The following is a 22,526-nucleotide window of genomic DNA, read 5'->3' as shown; positions in this document are numbered from 1 at the left end:
GTTGTGGGAGCTTCATCACTGGAGGCTTTCCAGAAGAGACTGGACTGCCACCTGTCAGAAATGGTGTAGGATCGCCTGCTTGGGCAAGGGGTTGGACTAGATGGCCTCCAGGACCCCTTCCAACTCTGTCAATCTGTTAAACTCCCATGGCTGGATTCATCATCCAAGCCAAGCAGCCCCCATCGTGGTTTGGAGCATTGCAAGAAGTGCTGCCACCATCCACCATCAGCCGAAGGGTCGGAGCACAAGTGGGGTAGGGGAGGGGGGGGGCAGGGTTGCTCTCCAGAGGATTATTAGACTGGACCCCAATTGTAACCTTTAAGCTCTTCTGCGCTGGACATTGTTAAGCAACAGCCCCTTTTCCCCCATGATTACCGGGACTGAAGAGCCTGACGCCATTAACTCAATCCCAGCAAAGGACAACTAAGCCAAGGGTAGAAGCGGTGAGGGATCCTCTGGAGCCCTTCGCGGAGTGGGCGCGAGACACGCCGGCTTCAACCGGGAGCGGACCGCGGGCGAGGCTTCGGGTCCTGCGCTGCTCTCTGGACGCCTCCCCAGGGCCGCTGGGCGGTTTGCTCCTGGTCCTTCGCAGCCACCGGTGCCCGAGTCCCGTCCCCGAATTCGCACCTTCGGAAGCCGCCCCAGGTCGCGCCCCTTGGGCGGTGGGTCTGCCCGGGGAAGCCGCCTCGGGGGTCGCGCGGCCGGTTGCCGCCCCTCGCGCTGCTCTTCAAGGCCCCGGAGCGGATCCGAGTCCCGGGCAACCGCCGCGCCTGCTGGCTGGGGCCACCTGTTGCGCCTCCTGGGCAAGCCGGCCGGCCGGGGGTCTTCGGGGGCGCTGGAGCAGCCGAGGCGCCGGCTCACCTGCCCGGGGCGGCGGCGGCGGGGCGAGGCGCCTTTAAGGCGAGCGGAACCGCGGCGGAGCTCCGCGTCGGGCGCCCCCTCCCTCCCTCCCTCCCTCCCTCTCTCTCTTCCCGGCTGAGCAGCCCCTGCGGGTCCCCCAGCCCGGCGCGCAGCTCCAGCCCTGCCCGGCCGGCGGGCTGGGGACGCCGCCGCCCGGGAGAAGCCGCGCCGCCCGCCCGCAGCAGCCTTGACCCGCCGCCGCCGCCGCCGCGCTGGATGCGCCCCGCCGCGCTCGGGAGCCAAGGAGCCGCGCAGCGCAGCGAGTCCTGGCTCGGAGCCTCGGCAGCCCCGGCCGCCGCGTCCGCTCGCCCGCTGCCCGTCCTGCCAGGTAAGCTGCGCGGAGAGCGCTCCCTCCCTCCCTCCCTCCCTCCCTCCCTCGCCGCGGGTCCTGGGAGGCAGGTGGGACGCTGCGCCGGGGACGGTCGTGGGTGGGCTGGGGGGGGGGAGAGGGCTGGGAAGGGCTCCGCAGCCTCGGGCCGGGCAAGTTGCGGCCAGGCGCCGACTCCGGGCTCCGAGATGCTCCCGTCTGCTTCCCTTGGACCGGAGAAGAAGCTGCCGCAGGAGAGGCGCTTCGACCGTTGCTCCCCTCCCGGGCAGCCGCGGCCGCTCCCGCCATCCCGGGATGTCCGCCTTCGGGGCCCGCCGCTGTCCTCGCAGCCCTGTTCGGTCGTGCGCCTCCGCCGGAACGCGCCGCTGTAGACCTGTGGCTCCTGGAAGCCTCCGCCGGCTGGCTGGCCGCCTCCCCGCAAGTGCCTGCCCCCCCCGTCCCGCCTGTTCGGTCGCCCCCTTTCCCAACTCAGCATCAGGGCCGCGGATCCAGCCGGGCCGAGCTCGCGAGACCCCTTTGGGCGTTTTCCGCGGGGCCTCCTCCTGGCAAGCGTGTCGGGGACCCGATCTGGCGGGGGCGAAGGTGGGTGCCAAGCAGCCCCAGCCTGCCCTTTGGGGGTCTTGGCTGCGCCCTCTGCAGCAAAAGGCTGGGGTTTGCCCCCCTCTCCTGCCCCTCCAGGGTTGAGAGCAAACCCCTTGGAAAAGGCTCAGATTCCAGGTGGCTGACCCAGATCCCCCCTTTTGAATGTCTGTCCCTGGGTCTCACCTGCTTCTTGACCCACAAAACGGGGTGCACGCAAGTCGACGCTGTTGATAAATGGGCAGGTAACCTTTGGAGGGGAAAGACCCTACAGCATCATTAAAGGAGAATATTTGTAGCTCAGAGTTGAAATTGGGGGTCTCAGAGAGCACCAAGGACCCCTCAGATCCCCCCAGGGCCTTTGGGGAGAATACTGGGGGGTTGGGAGAGGCAGGGGCCTGCTGGGGCTCTCAGGGAGGGGCCATCGAATAAAAGTTGGGTTCCCAGCCAAAGTGCCTCCCCAGCAAAGACGGCCTTTCCCGTCCTTTGGAGCTGGCTGTTCAAGCAGAGCCTGCCTGGCTTGGAGGGCGCAAGGCCGACCCCCGTCTCTGCATCTGGGGAGTCTTGTGGAGAAAGGGAGCAGCTCCCAGGAGCAAGTGGGGCCTGGTGGAGACTCAAGGGCAGCTTGGGTGGACCGTCTCGACTGGGGGGCCTGCATGTTGGAGGGGGCTGTGGCAGACCTGCCCATCAATGCCCGTCTTTCTGGTGCCAATGCTGCCTCCATCCCATTTCTGAAGGTCTCGGCTGAGGGGGGCTTTGCTCCCTGGGCTGAGCTGGCTGAGGGTGCTGGCAGCTCTTTGCTGGGGCCGGCCTGCCTGTCTGCTGGTCTCTCTGTGACTGGCTCAACTCTGCCAGCCTCGGTGCCCGTTTAGTGATTGAGTGGAGATTCAACTTACCTGTGCGTGGAAGGACACTTTCATCACGATGGTGCTGCACCAACCTGAAAACTTCAAATGGCTCTGCGAGGGAAGGGAGGGGGATATGAGCCAAGGGAGGGTGGGGGGAGAGGAGAGGCTGAAATTCTGGGGTGGGTGGGTGGGGAGTCCCAGGCAGGATTCCTGCCCTGAATGGGAGTTTCAGAAGCCCCTGTGCCCTCTTCCATCTTTAGGGTTCTAGGATTCATTGCAGTCCTTGACAAGGGGAAGAAATAAACTCAGGGTTTAGATTCGATTCGATTGGACTTAATACCAAGGATTACATTAATTCTCCTCTTAGCATTTTGCTGTTACTATAGTACTGTGTACACATTTTTTGTATCCTTTCGGTCTTAATTCTGTGGCCTTCAAAATACTCGAATAACTGAAGCAGGGTTATCGGTATCGAAATATCATGCTCCTGTTTAGATGGGAGGGGGTTCCAGAGGTGACTTGGCCTCCCCCCCACAATGGCCAGTCTGATGGATCAGGGAACAATGCAGAGAGGCCACTGAGCAGGTGCTCAGCCCACAGGCTGCCCAAGGCAGGGCACCAGCACCGATGCTGCTGGAAGGGGACATAAATGGGGTGCAAAGGCCAGAAAGGGGGTGTGTGTCTCTTCTGTGTGTGGCTGCTCAGCTTGCCTGCCCTGCGCTCTGGTCTTCTTCCACACAACAAGACTCAGCCCAACCCCAAGCTCCTTCTTGGCCTTTTCTGCTGGGACTTCCAGGTTTGGGGTTTATGGTGTCCTTAGAAGGAAGCCAGGATGTTGGTGTAATAAATACAGGAGGAAAATGGAGAAAGTAGGAAGTGGTGCCTTTTCACAGGTTCTGAGCCATCGGGGGCTTTGCCTGGTTTTCGGAGAGGATCAGGTGAGCCCAGTCAGATCCAGTCCATAAGGACCATCAACAGAGCATTGAAGCAGCTGGCTGGATGGGTGGGGGCTGCTTCCCAGAACCAGCGCTGGAGCCACACAGGAACTCCTCAAACCCCTCCCTTTCAGGTTTCAGCAGGGTGTGGTGTGTGTGTATGTGTGTGTGTGTGTGTGTGTTATGTGTGCACAGGCACATTCCAAGAGGAAGAAAAGTGACGCTTTAAAAAATGACTGTCAGTTTTGTGTGTGAGGCATGGGAAACGATCCCGCAGCTGATAAACCATGCGGCCCCCCACCTCCTTTTCCCTGTTTAGGAAGAGGTCCCGTTCATGAGGAGCTGGAGGCCTGGGGCCTTCCAGGGACCTTTTGCACCCGGGCCTTGTCTGAGCCTCGGAAGGCAGCTGAAACCTTCCCTGCACCAGCGGCTGCGGTTCCTGCCTGACCGCCTTGCCCGGCAGGCGCTCCTGGAGAAGAGAGAGGCTTGCTTGCTTGCTTGCTCTCGTCTGGTAGCTGCCAAATGTGCAGTGGCGGCAGTGGCGGCAGGGAGAGGGCAGGCTCTGTGCAGGGACCAGCCAACCGCCCGCCACCTCGGCAGCCTCGGCAGGTGACACGAGCAGCCTGTCTTTCAGAGAGCGTCTGTGGTCCAAGAGAGCAGAGGCTTCCCTGCCGGGAGGAAGGGGCTTCCAGGGAGCCAAGGAACGAGGCCAGACTGCAGCAGGGAAGACGGGGAAAGGCAGCCTTCCGAAGAGGGGAGGGGCTCCAGCTGCTTTCCAGGGGGAGAGTAAACTGACCCCGGTTTATCTTGAAATCTGCCGGAGATGGAAGGCCACGGCAAGGCTCATCCATGGGGAGATGTGAAAGCTGGTCTGGGGCAGAGAAGGACCTCTTGGAAACGTCATGACTAGGATCCCAGTTTTTTCTGAACCCCCCGAGGCGATGGCCCCCTTTGTGACCTCCTTTCTGTGGGCTCTTTGGCACCAATGAGGATTGAAGATTCCCCCAAGTGGGCTTGGCTGATGTGTGGAGCATGTTGGTTTATTGGTGGCTGGACGGAGAGGCTGCATTGGGGAGGCTTCTTCAAAGGTAAGCCTGGCAGTGCCAGCTGGTTTTTGAGGGTCGGCCAGCCAGGGTGGGGGGGGGGGGCAAAGGTAGCTTTGGAGCTACCCCGAGAAGCTTTGGAGGGCGTTTCTCGGAAACTGGTGGTCGGTGGCTGGGAGGGAGGGTGGGGAAGTCCATTCTCTCAATGGGGGAACCCTAACATGGAACAGGAACTGGATTTGGGGGCCAGGGTGACAGCGAGGGGGGCAGAGGTTAGCGGCGTCCAAGCATTGTCTGGAATGGCTGTGAGCGAGGACTCACAACCCTGAATGATGGACAGTGAGGAGGTGTGTGAGAACTTCGCATTTGGTGATGAGTTCTAAGCTTAGTGGAAGTGGCTGGATCAGAGACGGCTCCACACTGGGGGAAGGGGGGGGGTTTGCGGGAAATTCAACTGTTCACTTGGAAGACCTCACTTAGACCGTTGAGGTAACTCCAACTTGGACAACTGGCTGAGTCCCTCCCTGGGATGTCTGTTTTTTTACAGTGATTCAGAAAGCAAGACACATGTTTTGCTTCGTAGACATAACACCATCCAGTGAAAGAAGGTTTGCAATACATTCTGGGCAGAGACAAAGCAAACCATTGACCTTTTTTTTTTTTTTTATTTGATTTATATGCCGCCCTTCTCCGAAGACTCAGGGCGGCTTACAATGTGCTCAGCAATAGCCTTCATCCTTTTGTATATTTATACAAAGTCAGCTTATTTATACAAACTCAGACCCCACAAACTGGGTCCTCATTTCACCTACCTTAGAAAGGATGGAAGGCTGAGTCAACCTTGAGCCTTGGCGAGATTCGAACCCTGCAGTAATTGCAGGCAGCTGGTCTTAATAAGCTTAATAACAGGGTGCCTTAAACCCCTGTACTACCACGGCTCTGACCTGATTCCTTGAATGGTCCCTCTGGGTCCCTAAGAGCTCATTCCTGAATCTCCCGTCGGATTCTGGTCCACCTTGAAGATGAAGTCTTTGACAGATTGCCATTGGAGATGCACCCATCAACTGAAAAAAAGTTTTTCCCCCCACCTGATGGCGATTTCTGAGTGTCCAGAGAATTTCTCTCTTCCCGGGAGCTCAGAGGAACTGCCCCCCCTCCCGCTTGTAGAAGAGAAGGATTCTGCCCCCTTTCAAACACCGTTAAAGGGTCCTTGTGACTCCTGTGATGCTCTCTTCAGAACTGTCTCCTCCTTGGAGGCCTTCCCCTCCTTCCCTCCCATAACAGTTGGGGGCATCTGATGAAAATGGAGATGGGTTAGGGTTGGGTTAAGCATGGGCTGACAAGGGGGGGGCTTCTACTAAGGTGGAGGGGGAAAGAAAGCTTCCATAAGGATGCCTGGAAGAGGTTGGAGCTCAGGAGCTCACTATCTGGGAAGGCTTCCTTTTCTCCTGGCCCAGGTGCTGCCTTCCTTCGAAGGATGCTTGCTCTCCTCCATTGAGAAACTGGTTTGGAGTAGCGGCCATCTCTCCTGGCACTGGGAACCAGTGAGGGGTCCCTCCCTCCCCTTCCCCTCTCCACCTCCCAGCATCTCCCCCACTGGACCCCAAGGGACCTTGAGCAAGGAATCTTTTAACTTGTGGCAGGAAGGGTTTTTTTTTCTTCTTTTCTTTCCCTTTTAAAAGCATTTGTTGCATAAGGGCCACTGGATGGTTTCTAAAATAGCTCCGGGATATTAGCATCCTAAGCATCTCTAAAGGAGATGCTATGACTCACGTTGCCATAAATTCTACCAAGGTTTTCAGCAAGTATCCTGAGGAAATTATACGGAACTAGAGATTTATTTCAGGACTCTATTATTTTCATGGGCAGATTTCAAAGCCAGCTGAGGTATCTTGAAAGGCTGGGCAACTACTTATCGGCAAGCTGGACAGTTTCGAATGAGTCCCTGAAATCTAATTATAGACTTCACACGGCTGAATGGCCGAGCCAGATCTATGCTGTCCATTCCCTTCTGTCTTCTGAAAAGTCCCCCAAAATAATTTGAGTCGGTGGTTGGACTCTTAAACGTTCTCATGCCTGGCCTTGCACTCTCTCAGAGCCGAATGTTACCGGAGAGATAATGTCTACCTTCTCCTAAATGTTCCCTTAAGCCTCCAATTTAACAGCTGCCACGCTCACACACGATGCTAAGCTGTTGCTTGCTTGTGCTTAGCATCTAATACAAACTGACTCCTGGACTCGACAAACCACGGTTTATGGTTTAGCATCATTCAAACTCAGAAGCAACCAGAATTCCCCAACCAGCATGCTGGCTGGAGAATTCTGGGAGTTGGAGTCCACACACATCTTAAAGCTGCCAAGGTTGAGAATGATGGCCTTAGCCAGATATTGCCTGTTGCTGTTGTGGCCCACCAGCAGCCTGCGGATCTGGCAGTGCAGTCAGACAGTGAGGAGGCTGGGGAGGACAATGGGCCAGTCCTGGAATCAGGGGAAGGCCCGGATGAGGGCTCTGCGTCGGAGGCAGAGATGGGGCCAGGGTCATCTGGGAGTGATGTGCAGACTCCAGAGCCTCCAGAGTCGGACATCAGAGAGGCAGAGGAACAGGAGGAGCCAGTTCCTAGTCCACGCATGCGAAGATCTGCCAGAAGGCAAGAGCAGCTAAAGCAGAAAGGACAACTCGGGAGTAAGGCCAGGAGATGATTGGCCTTCCCATAAGGCTTAAAAGAGCAGCAAAGGCTCTTGGGCTCTTTATAGGAAAGCAACGTTGCTAAATCTGTTTCCAGTTGGCGCGTCTCTTGTTTCTGAACTTTGTGGGGCTTTGCCAAGGACGGCCTTTGGCAGGGTGCCAAAGAAGATAAAGGTTTGTGATAAGCCTGAAGGACTTCTTCTGAAGGACTTGTTTTGGAATTAATTTGGACTAAAGCTGGGAATGAAGTAATTCTCAGCTGTTACAATAAAACAGTTTTGTTTGGGACTTATTGTGTCTTGTAGTGACTTAGTGAGCCTAGGTCACAACAGTTGCCTATGATTTCTGCTGCGAGGCGAATGGATGCCTTCCTCCATCCCTTGAGACCTCTGGAGAGGCCTCTGTTCGTGTAAGGGAAATCCAGCTGTAGGAGGGAGAGTTTTCCACAGCTGGTCCTTCCTTCCTCCTCCTCCTCCTCAGCCAGCAGAAGGGCAGTTCTTCCTGACTTTGTAAATCACCGTCAAGCTCCCCCATTCCCCTGCAGCCTTTCTTTATCTCCTCCAGTGAACTCTTCAGAAAGTATAATATTATCTTTTTTCTTTCTTTTTTTTAAAAAAAAAATAACAATAATGGGCTTGATTTCTCTCCCTCCCCCACTTAATGAAGAATTTGGACTGAAATCCAAGCAGAGTTTGCTGCTCTGTTCTTGCTCAGATAACAAAGAAAAACCGCCTTTTAAAAAAAATTATAGATTTTCCACCCAAAGTGCCAGGGCTGTAGGATTTATTACCCAATTCTGAGCAGTTGGGGATCATTAGGTTTTATCCCATCACATAAATGGGGAGTGACATTGCTACTGTGTCTTCTTGCTCATGGATAGCTGGGTCCCTCCTGGCTTGGGGTCGAAAAGCATATTGCAGCCGTGTCCGTATCCGAGCCGCTCTTGAGGTGTTTAAAGGAATCCAGACCCCAGGAATATCCTTGCTCCCTTCCCCCCCCGGTTCCCCCCTCCCCTTTCCAACTGAGAAGATTTGCTAGTTCCCCCCTCCCTGCAGGGATCTTTGCTACCCGTGTAAATCTGTGGGTGTTTGTTTGCTGCAGGATTATTTATGGGAACAATAGCAAGCTGCTGCTCCCCTCAGTTGGTTTGCACACCTCTGGCTGCATGGAGATTCCTCTTGGAGCTGGGTTTAGGGCCAGCTAGTGGCAATGCCCACCTTGTTATCCTGCATGGGCGAGGCAGAGGGGAGGGGAGGGGAGGGAGGCCGGCCGCGTCTCGTCTCTGCTGCCCCTTCCTCCAGCCTGGGGCTGCTCTGCTCTCTGATGGATTCCTTTGGCTTTTCGGCCAATTAACGGGAGTTCCTCTTCGCATAAAACCTCTTGTTCCTAATGATTTAGCAGAGCCTAAAAGCCTGGTATCTTGGGGGCAATCAAGCTGATGGAGCTGCATGAACATTATAAATATTCAACATTTCACAGAGCAAATCCCCCGTTTAAATAGATTTAAGCTGAATTATGACTTGTCTGAAAATTATCAGATTAGTTCCTATCAAAGCGCTCTTCTCAAATCTAACTCCTTTTTTTTCTCCTCTCGATTACCTGGCAAGGGACCTGCAGAGGTAGCACCAGCTTGGCAATAAAGTGTGTGTGTGTGTGTAGGAATCCAACCCTCAGTTTTGTTTTGTTTTTGAAGAAGGTGGTTCATGAAACCGGAGCTCTTGTTCAGGGACACAGAATGTTTGCAAAGGCCTGAAAACGGCTCTTTAAGGGCTGCTCTCCGATTTGGAAGGAGGGAGTCGGTTCTGGCAAGGAGGACCTGAACAGCCGGAGGGGTTGCGGTGTGTGTGTGCTTCAGGTAACACTCGCATTTTTGCCTTTGCACAACAGAAAGGGACCTGCAAATACCGGATCTTGTCCGTGGAGATTCCCAGAGTCTTCCTGGCAAAGCAACCTTGTCACTCTCTTGTTGCCCAGTTGCCAGCTTTGCCACTCTTCCTACACAATGGCCAGTTGGGGGTAACGGTTACCTTCAAAAAAACATTGAAGGAAGAGTGAGGGCAGAAGTTGGGCACGGGGTGGCTGCCGTTAATTTGCACCCATCTGTGCCCACTGGCCAACCGGAGACTGTGCCGGCTTCTCTGTAAGAGGGACCGGTGCAGTGGTGGGTTGCCCCGGGTTCAGACCGGTTCGCAAGAACCGGTAGTAAAACTGGCGGGAGGCTCCACCCACTGCCTCAGATGCCGTCATCAGTGATCTGCGCATGCACAGAAGCAAGGCGTGTGTGCAAGCGAAGCAAGCACATGCGCATGATCCCGTTGCGAACCGGTAGTAAAGGTAAGTAGAACCCACCTCTGGCCCAGTGGGGATGCTTGTGTTACCCCCTCCAATAAACCTGCTATGGAGTTAAGAGAGAACGAGAGAGAAAACCTTCCTTGGTGCAAAGTGTTTTCATAGTCGGTGGTTTTGGATTGTTTTCTGGGTTCTCCTTAAGGTCTTGCAGGAGGAAGGATCCCCCACTCCAGCAAAGGACCAGCGCAGATCCCGGGGGTGCTCGGAGGGCAATCAGCAAAGGAAACTGGTTCAGAGGAGATGAAGTGACAAACTAGATTGGACTGTTGCTTTTGTTACGGGGTGGAGACAATTTACATTGGAGACAGGCAGGGACGAACTGGCAGGCAACTTCCACAGGAATTCTGGCTGATGAAAGGCAATTTGATTTTAAATTAGCATGATCAGCTACAAAATCCCCTTAAAATCAACAGTGCCACCAGTTTGTTGTTTTTATAATACCAGCAGTTGCCAAAGCTCCCTGGTTTGCTCTCACCTCTTCTGTTCCCGCTTCAGGGGCTTCATTGCTCTGCCTCGTCTCGCAGTTTGCATTTGCTCTGCCTCGTCTCGCAGTTTGCATTTGCTCCTATTCCCCGAGTGAGTGTGTAAATTGGCCCCCAATTCTTCAAGTGGGTTTGCCTGGGCCTCCCCCTGGATGGAGCCCTGGCCCTTCGCCCCTGAGGCAAAACCCACTTCTGTGGAGAGTTTGTGCTGGAGGGGAGGATGGCCTGGGAGTTGGCGTGGGGTGAAATGGGCCCTCCCAACATTAAAGGAGCATGTAGTTGGTGCCAGCTGGAGCTTCTGGCAATTGTGAGGTTGGGCTTTCAGTGTGGTAGCCGCGATAAAGCTGAATTTTTGCATCCTGAGAATTTCATGTGCTGCCCCGTGCCGTTGTGGGCTTTTTGGGATTCTGGTTTAATTGAACCTTGTAAAATGTGGCTGATTGATTACCACGTGGCATGAATCCAGACCATTACGATTTGCTCCCTGAATCATGGCTAAGCGAGCCACTTATGACATATAGATCAGGGCACGTTGATTTATGCACCGTGCTCAACCATGCTTCGCTTAATGCAATTAGCGGTGTTCACGCCATCCTCGGAGGCAAAATCGTGATCTCACACTTTGCGAACACATCGAACAAATCCGCCCGGGGCGCCTTGGGAGCCCCCTGGGTTGAGGGGCGCCCTCGGCAGGGGCGTGGCCATGATGAGATGCTTTGGCTCCCTCTTGCGCTGTCTGTGTGACCGTCTCGATGGCAACAAAGGTTAATAAATAGCTCTTCTTATGAAAAGAAGAATTAATAACATTACCAAAGCAATTGAATCAGATCTGAAGGAGGAGGATGAGTAAATTAAATGCTTTGCGGCTAATGGGTGCCAGATGTCCCTGGGAACAGTCAATTCCAATAATGTTCTGGATACTGCTAATTCCAAATTAGGGAGGTGACCAAATAATCCTGGGGGGATCATAATCTGCTGGCTGCAAGCAAGATACTGGATCAGGGGATGCATCTTAATCCTGCCTCTCTCACCAGGAGGGAGCGGGAAAGGTTTGGGCAGGAGAAGGCGGTTCCTAAGACCTGGAGCAAATCTTTGAAGGGAGGGGAAAGGCCATTTTTTTTTCTCTGTGTAATTTGTTTGAACTTGGACAAGATATTTGTCATTGGCTGATCTTCCCGACTCCTGTCTTGTCTTGTTTACTCAGCAAATCCTGTCAAGATGGGTTGATTTTATTGATTCCCCATCACTAGAGTGGTGTAATGTCAAGATTATAAAAATCAGAATGAAGAAGATCTGAATGGCCCCCAGGAGAAGAGTGGATATTGTGGGAGAGTTCATTGGAGGAGCCAAGACAGAGAAGGGACTTGGGGAAGGGAAACCCCTCAACTGCTTACTCCCCTTCCCCATTGGCACATCAAGGACACACAAGGCACCCCAGCTAAGTTTTAAAAGGGGACGACGGAGGAGGGGGAACCAAGAGGTAATGGTGTGTCCTAGGTCTTGGATCAAAAGTAGATTCCTTTCAAGTCTAGGAGTGGGAGCCGTAATGGCTGAGGGACTTCTTCTCCAGTCAGTATTTTCTGAAATTCTGAAAGCTGGACTGGCAGGCAAGGTCCTGCTTGAGTCAGTTTCAGGGCCACCCCTCTGCCTTTCCAAATGCAGTCGATGGCCTTCAACACTGGATGACAAGAAAATGTTACAAGTTTGATTCTGCGTGTCTGTTCAAAAGTCCAGGAGTGCCACTGCCACTTCCTGTTCCAACAAGGTTGGAGATGTGAGAGTGCCCAACGGGCATGAGATTACTCACAGACTCTGTTCATGCAACAAAATGAGGAACAGCTATAACTACTACCACTAATCTCCAATAGTAGCTATATCAATGAGATTAAGCCTTTCCAGAGCCTTATGAGAAATTGGCGTCATTCAGTGGTGCTCAAAACAATGAGACCCAGTGACATCTGGACAGTGGTGAAATCCAATTTTTTTCACTACCTGTTCTACGGGCGTGGCTTGGTGGGCATGGCAGGGGAAGGATACTGCAAAATCTCCATTCCCACCTCACTCCAGGGGAAGGATACTGCAAAATCCCCATTCCCACCCCACTCTGGGACCAGCCAGAGGTGTTATTTGCCGGTTCTCTGAACTACTCAAAATTTCTGCTACCGGTTCTCCAGAACCTGCCAGAACCTGCTGGATTTCACCCCTGCATCTGGAGCTCATCAACTTTGCATTCTCGGCATCAACCGGGTTAGCTGAATTATTATTGTTTGGCTTCTCTCAAAGCAGGACCCCCACCTGTATTTGGGAGGGCACAATAAACTGCTAGGAACCAACCTTGAGGATGGCTATGCAAATGAAAAACAGGCGGTTTCAGAAGTAGAAAAGGATTTCGGGGAATCTTTGGGGAGCCAGAGGCCTTCCTGTCTGGGTTGTGCTTTGAATGACAAAGTCCTGGGAAGAGAAGCACCACGGACAGCTCTTTTGCTTCAAGATGTTGCAGAAACTCTACATTATGAGTCCTAGTAGCAAAGGTGGTGTGTGGGGAGGGAGGGGAGGGACGGATAGAGTGCGGAGAATCACACATTATCTTTCCCCAGATGAAAACAGGCATGTGCAGGATGCTTGGCTTACAGCGGGCTTTGTTTGATTTGGGCTTCCATATCATCAGATGTAGGCAGTTTACAAATCATAGTCCCCTTCCTATGGTTCACTCCAGAATCTGTGGTTTAGGACAGGGGTCACCAACCTTTCGGACCTCAGGGACCACTAAATTCATAATTTTAAATCACTAATATGATCTGCCTAATGACCGCTTGGGTGGGTGTGGCTAGGTGGTCACGTGACTGGGTGGGCATGGCCACCTCAATGTCACTTCAAGAGGCGCCTCGCCAGCCTCTACTCACCCCTCGCCTCCCTGCCCAGGTTCCTTAGAGCCCCAACAGGAAGCAATTGTTGGAGCTAAGCAGCCACCAGGAGAAAGAGTTGGCAAAACAGCTTAGTTCAAATTGGATCTGACCAAGAAGGAGGCTCAGCAGAAGCACCTCACTGAGGACTACGAGCATAAGCTTTCCAAGCAGTGGGAAGACCTGTGGGAATGCAAGGCCAGGTACAGGCACCTGGAGGCTCAGCGGGCTGAGATGGTCAGCCACTTCCAGGCCATGATGCAGTCCCACTGGAACGAGGCCCTCCGGCTCTTCGCCACCTGTGGCACTTCCCTCCAGCCTTTGCCCAAAGCCCCACACCAGGAGGCCGAAGCAGACCCCAAGTCGGAATTTCTGCCCCCCTCCGACCCACACAAAAAGACCCCGAAGTGGGAGACTCTCTGCAGCAACACAATCGTTCATTGCACGTATCTGTCCCAGGGGCCGCAGTTTGAGGACCCCTGATTTAGTGCAATATAAAAAATGCAAATAAGTTTTCTGCGGACCACCAACATTTTCTTGCGGGCCACCAGTGCTCCACGGACCACCAGTTGGTGAGCGCTGGTTTAGGAAACCTCCCTGGTTCAGCAGCTGTGTGAAGGCAACTCCTATGCTCAGAATTAGACTCTTCCTTCTCATGTGGGATGGAGAAGTGAGACGTAGCAGATTTTTTTCTTGGCTTGTCAGCGGTGTTGCCCTTGATTAAGAAGTCAAAGAACGAATCGGTCTCCATTTCCAGGATCAGATGAAGCTTAGAAATAAATATTTTATGGGAAATAGATTTTCCCTTTTTTGTTTCTCAGTTGGTGTGAGAAGCTATGGCCCTGAGCCAGAGGACCAAAGCCTTTAAGTGACCTTGCAGCTGCTGCTGGGATCCTTCTGCAGAGGAGAAGGCCTCTTCTCCACAGATTGCCTTCAAGAGCTTCCCTGAGATGCGATCTTCCAGATGGGTTGGATTCCAACTCCGATGATTCCCAGCAGAGGCCATTCTGGTTGGAAGTCATGGGAGGTGAAATCCAAAGCTGTTGAAAGGGCATCTGCTTAGGGAAGGATGATTCACGAAAGTCCATTTTTAGGAGATCCCTCATGCCCTAATTTATACCGCAGAAGGCAGATTTTGAGCACCATTTCTCAGCCACGCATTTTGAAGCAACTCTTACACCTACGTAAGCTGGAGAACGTCATTTGCAAATTGTGGGCGTATAACATCTGAATTTTAAATGCTGCCACCAGAGACCAAGGATTTGAGGAGAATAAGCGGTGAACTCAGTTGCCGATGGCCTTGGTGGCTTCTCTCTCTCTGCTTCTCCTCTTCTGGAGCTCCAACATTTTCTCCTCTGGCTGAAACCAGAAACCTCTCTTGACTTTGCGGGAGACTGCCCAGTCTCAATTCTCCTGGCACCTCACAAGGGCTGGGCTGGTTTTGGGGTCACTAGGACTGATCCAGTGAATGATCCCCTGTCCCTCATGATAACAGGGTGTGATCCTGCATCACTTCATGCTGTTCAATACTGTAATAACACTTGGAAGTTTGGTGACCTTGTTAGAATTCGGAGGGTTGAGGAGGGACCCGTCTTCCCCCAGAGGCAATAAATTATAGCTCCAGCGGTTTGGGAAAGGCTAGGCCAATCCCCGTAGAAACCTCTTCTTGAATAGACTCAGGAGCAACAAAAGCATAATGGGGAGCGCTCGGCAGAAAAACCTCCTGACATTTAGGGGAGCATTTTTTTCAAGGCTATTTGTGAGAAACAACATTTGAGAATACTGTACCAGGGGTGAAATCCAGCAGGTTCTGACAGGTTCTGGAGAACTGGTAGCGGAAATTTTGAGCAGTTCAGAGAACCAGCAAATACCACCTTTGGCCGGCCCCAGAGTGGGGTGGGAATGGGGATTTTGCAGTATCCTTCCCCCATGCCCACCAAGCCATGCCCACAGAACCAGTAGTAAAAAAAATCTGGATTTCACCACTGTATTGTACTAACCTGCACAATTATAGCACAGCCGCAAAGGGCCCACAAGGAGAAAGGCCAACAGGAGAAGGCCTTCTTGTAGTGGAGATCCCGGGACAACAGAACTCTGCAAAATTGCTAGGGCTGAAGGACCTTCTCTGGGATAGGGCCAATTCCATGGCAAGTGAAGAGTCAGGTAGCAGCTTCTTCTGGAGGTGATTCCAAGACTTGGAGAAGGGCTCGGTATTGCAGGCAGCTTCGCTGATGTGATGCTTCTCGGCCATTTCCAGGGACGCAATGCTTATGGCCAGGAGAAAGTGCACAAACTGGTTGGTCATGCAAAGAAAACTAAATATGCAAACTACCAATGGATTGGCTGTCCTTTGAGGACTATATAATTTTCTTTGAATACTGAGCCTCCTCTGTTATTATCTTTGGTCATTGCTCAAGTTTCTTTCTCTTGTAATCAAAATATTGTCATCCTAGCATTTATTTAACCAAGACATGATGCTTTGTAATTTGGAACACCTTTTCTTTTCTTTTCTTTTCTTTTCTTTTCTTTTCTTTTCTTTTCTTTTCTTTTCTTTTCTTTTCTTTCTTTCTTTCTTTCTTTCTTTCTTTCTTCCTTCCTTCCTTCCTTCCTTCCTTCCTTCCTTCCTTCCTTCCTTCCTTCCTCTGTCTCTCTCTCCCTCTCTCTCACTTTCTTTCTTTCTTCCTTCCTTCCTCTCTCTCTCCCTTCCTTCCTTCCTCTCTCTCCCTTTCCCTCTCTCTTCCTTCCTTCCTTCCTTCCTCTCCCTCCCTCCCTCCCTTTCTCTCTCTCTCTCTCTCTTTCTTTTTTTCTTTCTTTTTTCTTTCTTACCTCTTTACTAGCACTTCACTGGTAGACATCTTGGTAATTAAGCATTAATTGTTTTTTCAAGGATTCTCTTGCTGATACAGAGAGAAAAAGAAAAAAATCAATAACATTATGTGACACTCTGGCAAGAATATTATGATATGTAACAACCTGGCAAATTGGCTCCTTTATGGGAATCTTGTACTGATAGCTTTGTGTGTCTTGGCGAAGAATTTTAGAGAATATGATTTCATAATGATTAAGCCATCTGTTGTGAGCTGGATTGATAAAAATGGTTAAAGCTCCCTTTGAATTGATTTCTAGACTTATAAGAATATTTTAGGATTATCTAGCAAAGGAACATCAATTGGTAAATCTGATGGGGATGAGATTTGAGGAGATCTTTGGTCCTTCAGTCAAAATGTTGTTTGTTTGCAGTAAGTTGTTCATTTCTCTCACATACGTTTGCCTAGGGAAAAACCCTCCCCAGGAGCTGTTCATTTTAATTCTGGGGAAAACCTGAGCCTCCTAGCTTGTGTGCAATCCTTCATGGGAAACGTGGCCTGAGTTTCTGTTCCGTCCACAGAAGTTTCCTCTTGGAGTGGGATTGAGTGGGATTGTTGGGGAGCCTAGCAAAGTCTCCCCAATTGCTATCAAGGCTGGAGCTATTTTGGTCCTTGCCGAGTGCTTAAAAGAGTCCTTCAGAGAAGCTATTTATCCTATTAAACCAATAAAAGGCCAGGTCTAAAAGTGCATTCAGTGGCAGCTTGTCACTTGATCTGATTTGCTCTCCAATGCTAAGGGACATTCTCATTTCCTGCATTGCAGTGCAAGTAATGACATTTGGCATTAATTCCACCGCGGGAGCCCAGTGAAATCTCTACCTCCATCAGCAAACATGCTCAGGTTAAAGCTGTTCACAGGAAAAAGGATCCCGGCTTGATCGCAGCTCAGCTAGAAGGACCTGGGACGGAGAGTGGAAGTTGGAGAGCCAGAAACCTGAGAACCCTTTTTATTTGCTCAAGAAGAAATCAACAGTCTCCAGGAGAGGCGGATGATGTTACCTAGGATGGGCCATGAAACGTCTGCAAGAAAACAAGCAAGCTCGGGGGAGTGGGGGCGCCAAGGACCCCTCGCTTTCTTCCATTCCAGGGTGTCTGTGTAGAAGGTCAGGACGGTAGCCAGAATGGCAGGACCGAAGCTCAACCTGATTTTTATGTGTGTTGCACAATTTTGCCGATGGCATTTTGGCTGGCCTGGGTCAGGCCGCCTGGAAAAGAGGGGTGCCGTCTGCAGAGCCCTCGGTTGGGGAGGTGTCTGAGCAAGATCATGAAATCTGAAGAAAGCAAAGCGCCCCATAAGCTTGCAGCTTTATAAAGGCAACTGTTCCCCTCCACACACACCCCGAGAAGGCCCTCTTACAGCTTTGCCTTGGGAGAAGCTCCTTGGTTTTGCTTTGACAATTTGGGTTTGATGCCCAGAAAGAAATGAATGCCAAGACGTTCCCTTTAGTCTTCTTGCAGCCATGACTTTTGCAGGCATAGGTTGGTTGGTTGGTTGGTTGGTTGACCTCAGGCCCTGTTTCTGTTCACAACAGAATGTCCTTTTTTTTAAAGGACACAATATTCCTAAAATAATAAAGGGTTTTTGGGTTAGTTCTCACAATGCGAGCAGCAAGGTGGGCGTTTCAGTATGATTGCCGTGTGGGTTTGAGTTTAATTAATCTTGGTGTGTTTGAAGTTCAAGTTCTGATACCCTTTGAATAAATGGTTAAACGGTGAACGTATTGCGGTGTTATTGGATCTACTGTGCCTTTTGGCGCTTTCCTTAAGTGATTTATGTTCTGTACTTTCAACAGAAAGTATTTGCGGAAAATTCTGCAGAAGCTGCCTCTGCTTATGCTCTCCAATTCTCTCCTGCTAATGATCAAACTGAAACCCAGAAGAAAGGTTCTTGGCTTATCTCTGTGCTGTCCCACCAGATCCAGGAAAATGCTGAAAGGGTTTTTAGTGAGAACGGTGAAGGTTCCTGCTTTGGAAGGGAAGGAGAAACTTGGGGCCTCCTTGATCTGCAGCAGGGGCCCATCCTGGGTGGCTCCAGAGACCCTCCTGTGAATAGAATAGAATAGAATAGAATAGAATAGAATAGAATAGAATAGAATAGAATAGAATAGAATAGAATTCTTTATTGGCCAAGTGTGATTGGACACACAAGGAATTTGTCTTGGTGCACACGCTCTCAGAGTACGTGAAAGAAAAGATACATTCGTCAAGAATCATAAGGTACAACACTTAATGATAGTCATAGGGAAACAGTCAATATCAATCAATATAAATCTTAAGGATACCAGCAACAAGGTTACAGTCATACAGTCATAAGTGGGAGGTGTGTTAAGACTAACCAAACAGGTTGTTCACCTTTAACCCTCCCCATACATTGGGGGAACAAAAATGGGCTGGGCAATTTGGCTAAGGTCCCAGTGGGGTATTGCATTGGGGGACAAGCTGTTGCAGTTCTCCAAAGTCATTTTGAAAAATGGGAATGCAGCTGTTTCCTTCAAAGATGTTCTTTGCCTCTGGTGTAAAGGACCAGATTGGATGAGCCCTCAGTCCTGGGAGGGGAAAACAGCTGGCTGAACCTCTCTAAAGAACCCAGTGGAAGCCAGAACTTGGTCTTGGGTCAAAGGTGTGTTTCTGTTTAGAAATTAGTCTCACTAAAGTCAATAAAATTGACTTCCAGGTATGACGTTGTGACTGCATCGATTCCAGTCATGGGAAGAAGTTGAGGAACAGCTGGATTTGTTCATACAGTATTTCATGGCCCAGATAAACAGGATGATTTTGGAAACGTGGAATTTCCAGAGGAAGACTCTGTTGTAATACAGGCTCTGCATGGAAATGTTTAATAGTTTTTTCCCCTCCGGGAATAGGAACAGAAAACATCTGGGTTTTGTTTAAGGAACTGGAGGTGTAGCTTTTTTGTCACCTGAATAGTTAGGTTGCTCCATCTACTGTCAGATTAAAAAAAGGTACTTCGGAAGCATCGAACCTGCCTAGGTGGCACAGAAGGGATGCCGTGGCCAGGGTTGCAACCCCTGCAAACTCCATGGATTTACTCTGGTGCAGGATTGTGTAGTAAGGCCTCCGAGAAGACAATGAAATCTGTAGGGTTTTGTTTTATTTTCCTATTTCAAAACAGACCATTGGAATTTGATCCACATTCACAGGAAAAGTAACTGGTTTTGCCTTGAAGGCTATGCACTCTTGGCAGAAAGGAGGTAGATACCGTGCAAATTGCATTTAATGCTACAAAAAGAGGAAAAGGCTGAGAATAAACCAAGCCTTTGTGTAGGACGGGCACTTAGGAAGTTTACTTTTTGGGAGGAGATATTCATAGTCTGGTACAAAGATGCAATTGAGAGGTTTTTAAAGCAAGGTGAAAGAAAAAAGACAGGCTGTTTTAAAACAAGGGAGGACTTAAACGTGTTTTCTAAGAAAATGTTGCCTTTCCCTTTAGGGGGCAGACAATGGAGCCCTGTGGGATTCTGTACAAATCGCACCAGTAGAAAATCTCAAGGAGCCTCCGAGCAGTGGCACAAACTGTGGTTAACACTTCCGCTTCTCCTGCGATGTGTCAGCTTGTGTTGGCATCTGCCCAGTGTGGGCATTCCTTATTCCCCAGCTGCCGTGGGCATCCCAAATATAGGCCTGGGCAACCCACGGGGTGGGTGGGCGAGGGAAAATTAGATAGATATTAGAAACCCAAACCAAGCAGGGAAATTCACTCTGTTAACACTTCCTCCTTGGTCTTTTCTCCGGCTCTCAAGCCAGGTGAAGCAGAGAGTTAGATGGCTTGGCCCCTGATTTATGCAGCCCATTCTAATTTATATGCCTCTGAGTTGAGGATCCTTTCTTGATCGTAACCTTGTGTGTAAAAACAACAACAGGGTATTGATCTGCCTATTGATTTACCGGGATGGTCTCAGGCTCCCTTTGCAGGCCAGAAGGCCACCGGGAGAAGAAGATGACCGTTGCCCATTTTTTTCCTCCATAGGTTTTTCAGCAGGTTTCTGAGCTCAGATTCAGGGATGATAGGGGCCCAGTGGTTGGGTTTCAAAAATTTTTACTACCAGTTCTGTGGTGTAGCTTGGTGGACCCGGCTTGGTGGGCGTGGCAGGGGAAGGATACTGTAAAATCTCCATTCCCACCCCACTCCAGGGGAAGATTACTGCAAAATCTCCATTTCCTCCCGATCAGCTGGGACTTGGGAGGCAGAGAATAGATGGGGACGGGGCCAGTCAGAATTTTTACTACCGGTTCTCCGAACTACTCAAAATTTCCACTACCGGTTCTCCAGAACTGGTCAGAACCTGCTGAAACCCACCTCTGCGGGGGACGCTTTCCGCCTGGACCCTGAATGATTTGCAATTGTCGGGGGTCCCCGTGTTTCAGCCCCAGAGTCAATCAGGGGCTGGCAGGAACTGCAATGCTCACAACAGCCTCTGCTGGGACACTGGCTGCCTGTCCTGGATGTTGAGCCCAGAGTGTCAGAATGTAGCCCGGCTGGCTCTGATCAGGCCCCTGGCGCAGGCCTTGTGCGCCTCCCTCTCCACCCGACTGCACCAGACCGTGTTGGCTGAGAATGAGCTGCAGCAGCCAGCCTTCTGTCGGTCTCTGACAAACAGGAAAGCATCTGGCTTCAGTTCTCTGAGGCTTTTGGGGGCTGGGCTGTGTTTCTTGGTGCGCAACCCTAGGGATGGTTCTGCTGCTTGATCGCCCGCCCCTCACCCTAGGGGGAGAGGGATACGGAGTCTGGCACTGACCCATGGCAGCCTTGGCCGAGGCCCTACTTCTCCCTCCCTCCAACGCCTGGAGAAAAGGCTCTTGGCCGGATTTCAAGGCAACATTTCGCCATCACCGGCCTTGCAGTGGTGTCCACCAGGGTCCACAGCAACGAGCTCTAAGTGAAAATGGTGTTGGTGGTACTGATTGGCTCCTTGCTTTCCAAGGCAATTAATTATTAGCAGAGCAAAGGCATGGTTGGTTGGATAAGTCCCAATCATCTGGCTTTGATGCAACATGCTAAACCATAGATCATGGGCTACTAACCATAGCAGCTGGGTTTGGACAACTCATCTAGCCATAAACAAGCAAATCGAATTAGCACTTTGGGCAAATCCTTTCCGTTAGAATTAGGTTCTTGCAAAGGAAGTTACAGAACAATTCAGGTATGGAATCTTTTCCCCAAGGTTGATTGATTCTGGTGGAATAAATCTTCAGGAAGGAAAAAGGAGAGGGGGAGAAGGTGAGGATGAGGCTGACCAGGAGCAAGATGGGTTGACTTGGTTGTAGCCGCAATGGATGCATCGATGGTAGACCTTGAAGGGCCAGATTGGGTAGAGATGATCCTGGAGGATCCGTCGATGTGGTCACTAAGAGTCAACACAAAGGGTCAACATCAGTCTGACATAATCAGTCGAGGCAAACAATCGGCTCTCTCAAGAAGTCCATAATTGTTGGGCAAAGTGGAAGAAAAAAGAAGCAGATGACCAACAGAAGGTGGATGGAATCAGTTACTGTGGCCCTGAGTGCAGCATTGGAAGACCTGAAGGACCACATTGGGGACAGGTCATCCTGGAGAAGGTCTAGATGTAGACCTTCTCCAAGATCTGGTCACCAAGAGTCGATGCTGACTTGATAGAACATCATGAGATCAAATCAATTTTCAAGAAAAAGGGCTCAGACTGCAGCATTACATAATTGTCAAAACAACATACCGGTGTATAGTTATATTTTGAATGCACCATCAGCCTTTCCTTCTAATAAGCCATAGGTCCAGCAGTGGGGACAAGATGCCTTTGAAGCTGGAGGGGAAGAGGGATGGCTGATCTCCCTTTGGGGGCGGATCAGTTTAGATGGCAGCCCCTTCACACTTGTCATGGATACAAGCTGCTAATGTTTGTTTATTTTTAGAAATTTGATTTTCTCCTCTTGTGGGGTTAGCAGAGAAGAGACACTGAGACAAGAACTGAATTAGCACTTGTGTTTGCATTTTAAGATGTATTATTCATTCTATATGTGTGTTGTGTATGAATGCATTTTCCTTGAGAGGTAAGTAACCCAGGTAAGGAAAGTGCCACTTTCCCCTGCCCATTCTTGCTTCCATCTGTGAGGTGTGAATTAAAGGGAGACAGCAGGATATTGAAAAAGCCTCCCTTGCAGGACGGGGCCCAGCTCCTGACCTTGTGCATTCTTGAGCTTTTCTGCTTCTCCATTTTTACATATTCTGCATATGATCTTATTTTGGAGTGTTCCCTTGGGGAAACACTTCCTATTCAGATCAAATGAGCAATTAAACATTATTGATCTCAGACGTGATGCCCCGCCCTTCCTGATTATGCTCCTCCTTCACCTCCACCAACAGAAGAGGGGTGTGTGTGTGTGTAGATCCCATTTCCTTTTGGCTTCCGTAGGCCCCTGGTTCTGACTGCCTGAATGGTATTTACAGCAGGGCAAAAGCAATACGGTATCTATGCATATTCATCGCCAATGAGTGACAAGCATGCTTTGTTTTCACTCCCCTTCTGGCCGGGCGTCTGTTGTGCATTCTCAAAACCAGGAGCTTCAAACTAGCAAAGAGCCCAGAAGGAAGATGGATCCGTCTTCTGGGCA

The 22,526-nt window shown here is 50.9% G+C and overlaps 1 protein-coding gene across 4 annotated transcripts in view; it reads left to right on the top strand.

The window, feature by feature from the left end:
• Positions 1–320: 320 nt before the first annotated feature.
• The window catches only part of HTR2C (5-hydroxytryptamine receptor 2C), a 79,093-nt gene continuing 56,887 nt past the window's right edge, over positions 321–22,526 (top strand). The window contains exon 1 of one of the 4 annotated variants that reach the window (XM_034441692.3): positions 321–1,228. The gene's annotated coding sequence lies outside the window, so the exon portion shown is untranslated. Of the gene's footprint in view, positions 1,229–3,903; positions 4,679–22,526 lie in introns of those variants that run through there. The other 3 variants (XM_087877617.1, XM_034441694.3, XM_034441691.3) reach the window with 3 other exon arrangements.

The sequence above is a fragment of the Pantherophis guttatus genome, chromosome 12 (genome assembly GCF_059756535.1).
Source record: "Pantherophis guttatus breed Tessera chromosome 12, ASM5975653v1, whole genome shotgun sequence".
Taxonomy (NCBI): domain Eukaryota; kingdom Metazoa; phylum Chordata; class Lepidosauria; order Squamata; family Colubridae; genus Pantherophis; species Pantherophis guttatus.
The sequence above is the reverse complement of the archived record's forward strand: the minus strand, read 5'-3'. Positions and strand labels throughout refer to the sequence as shown.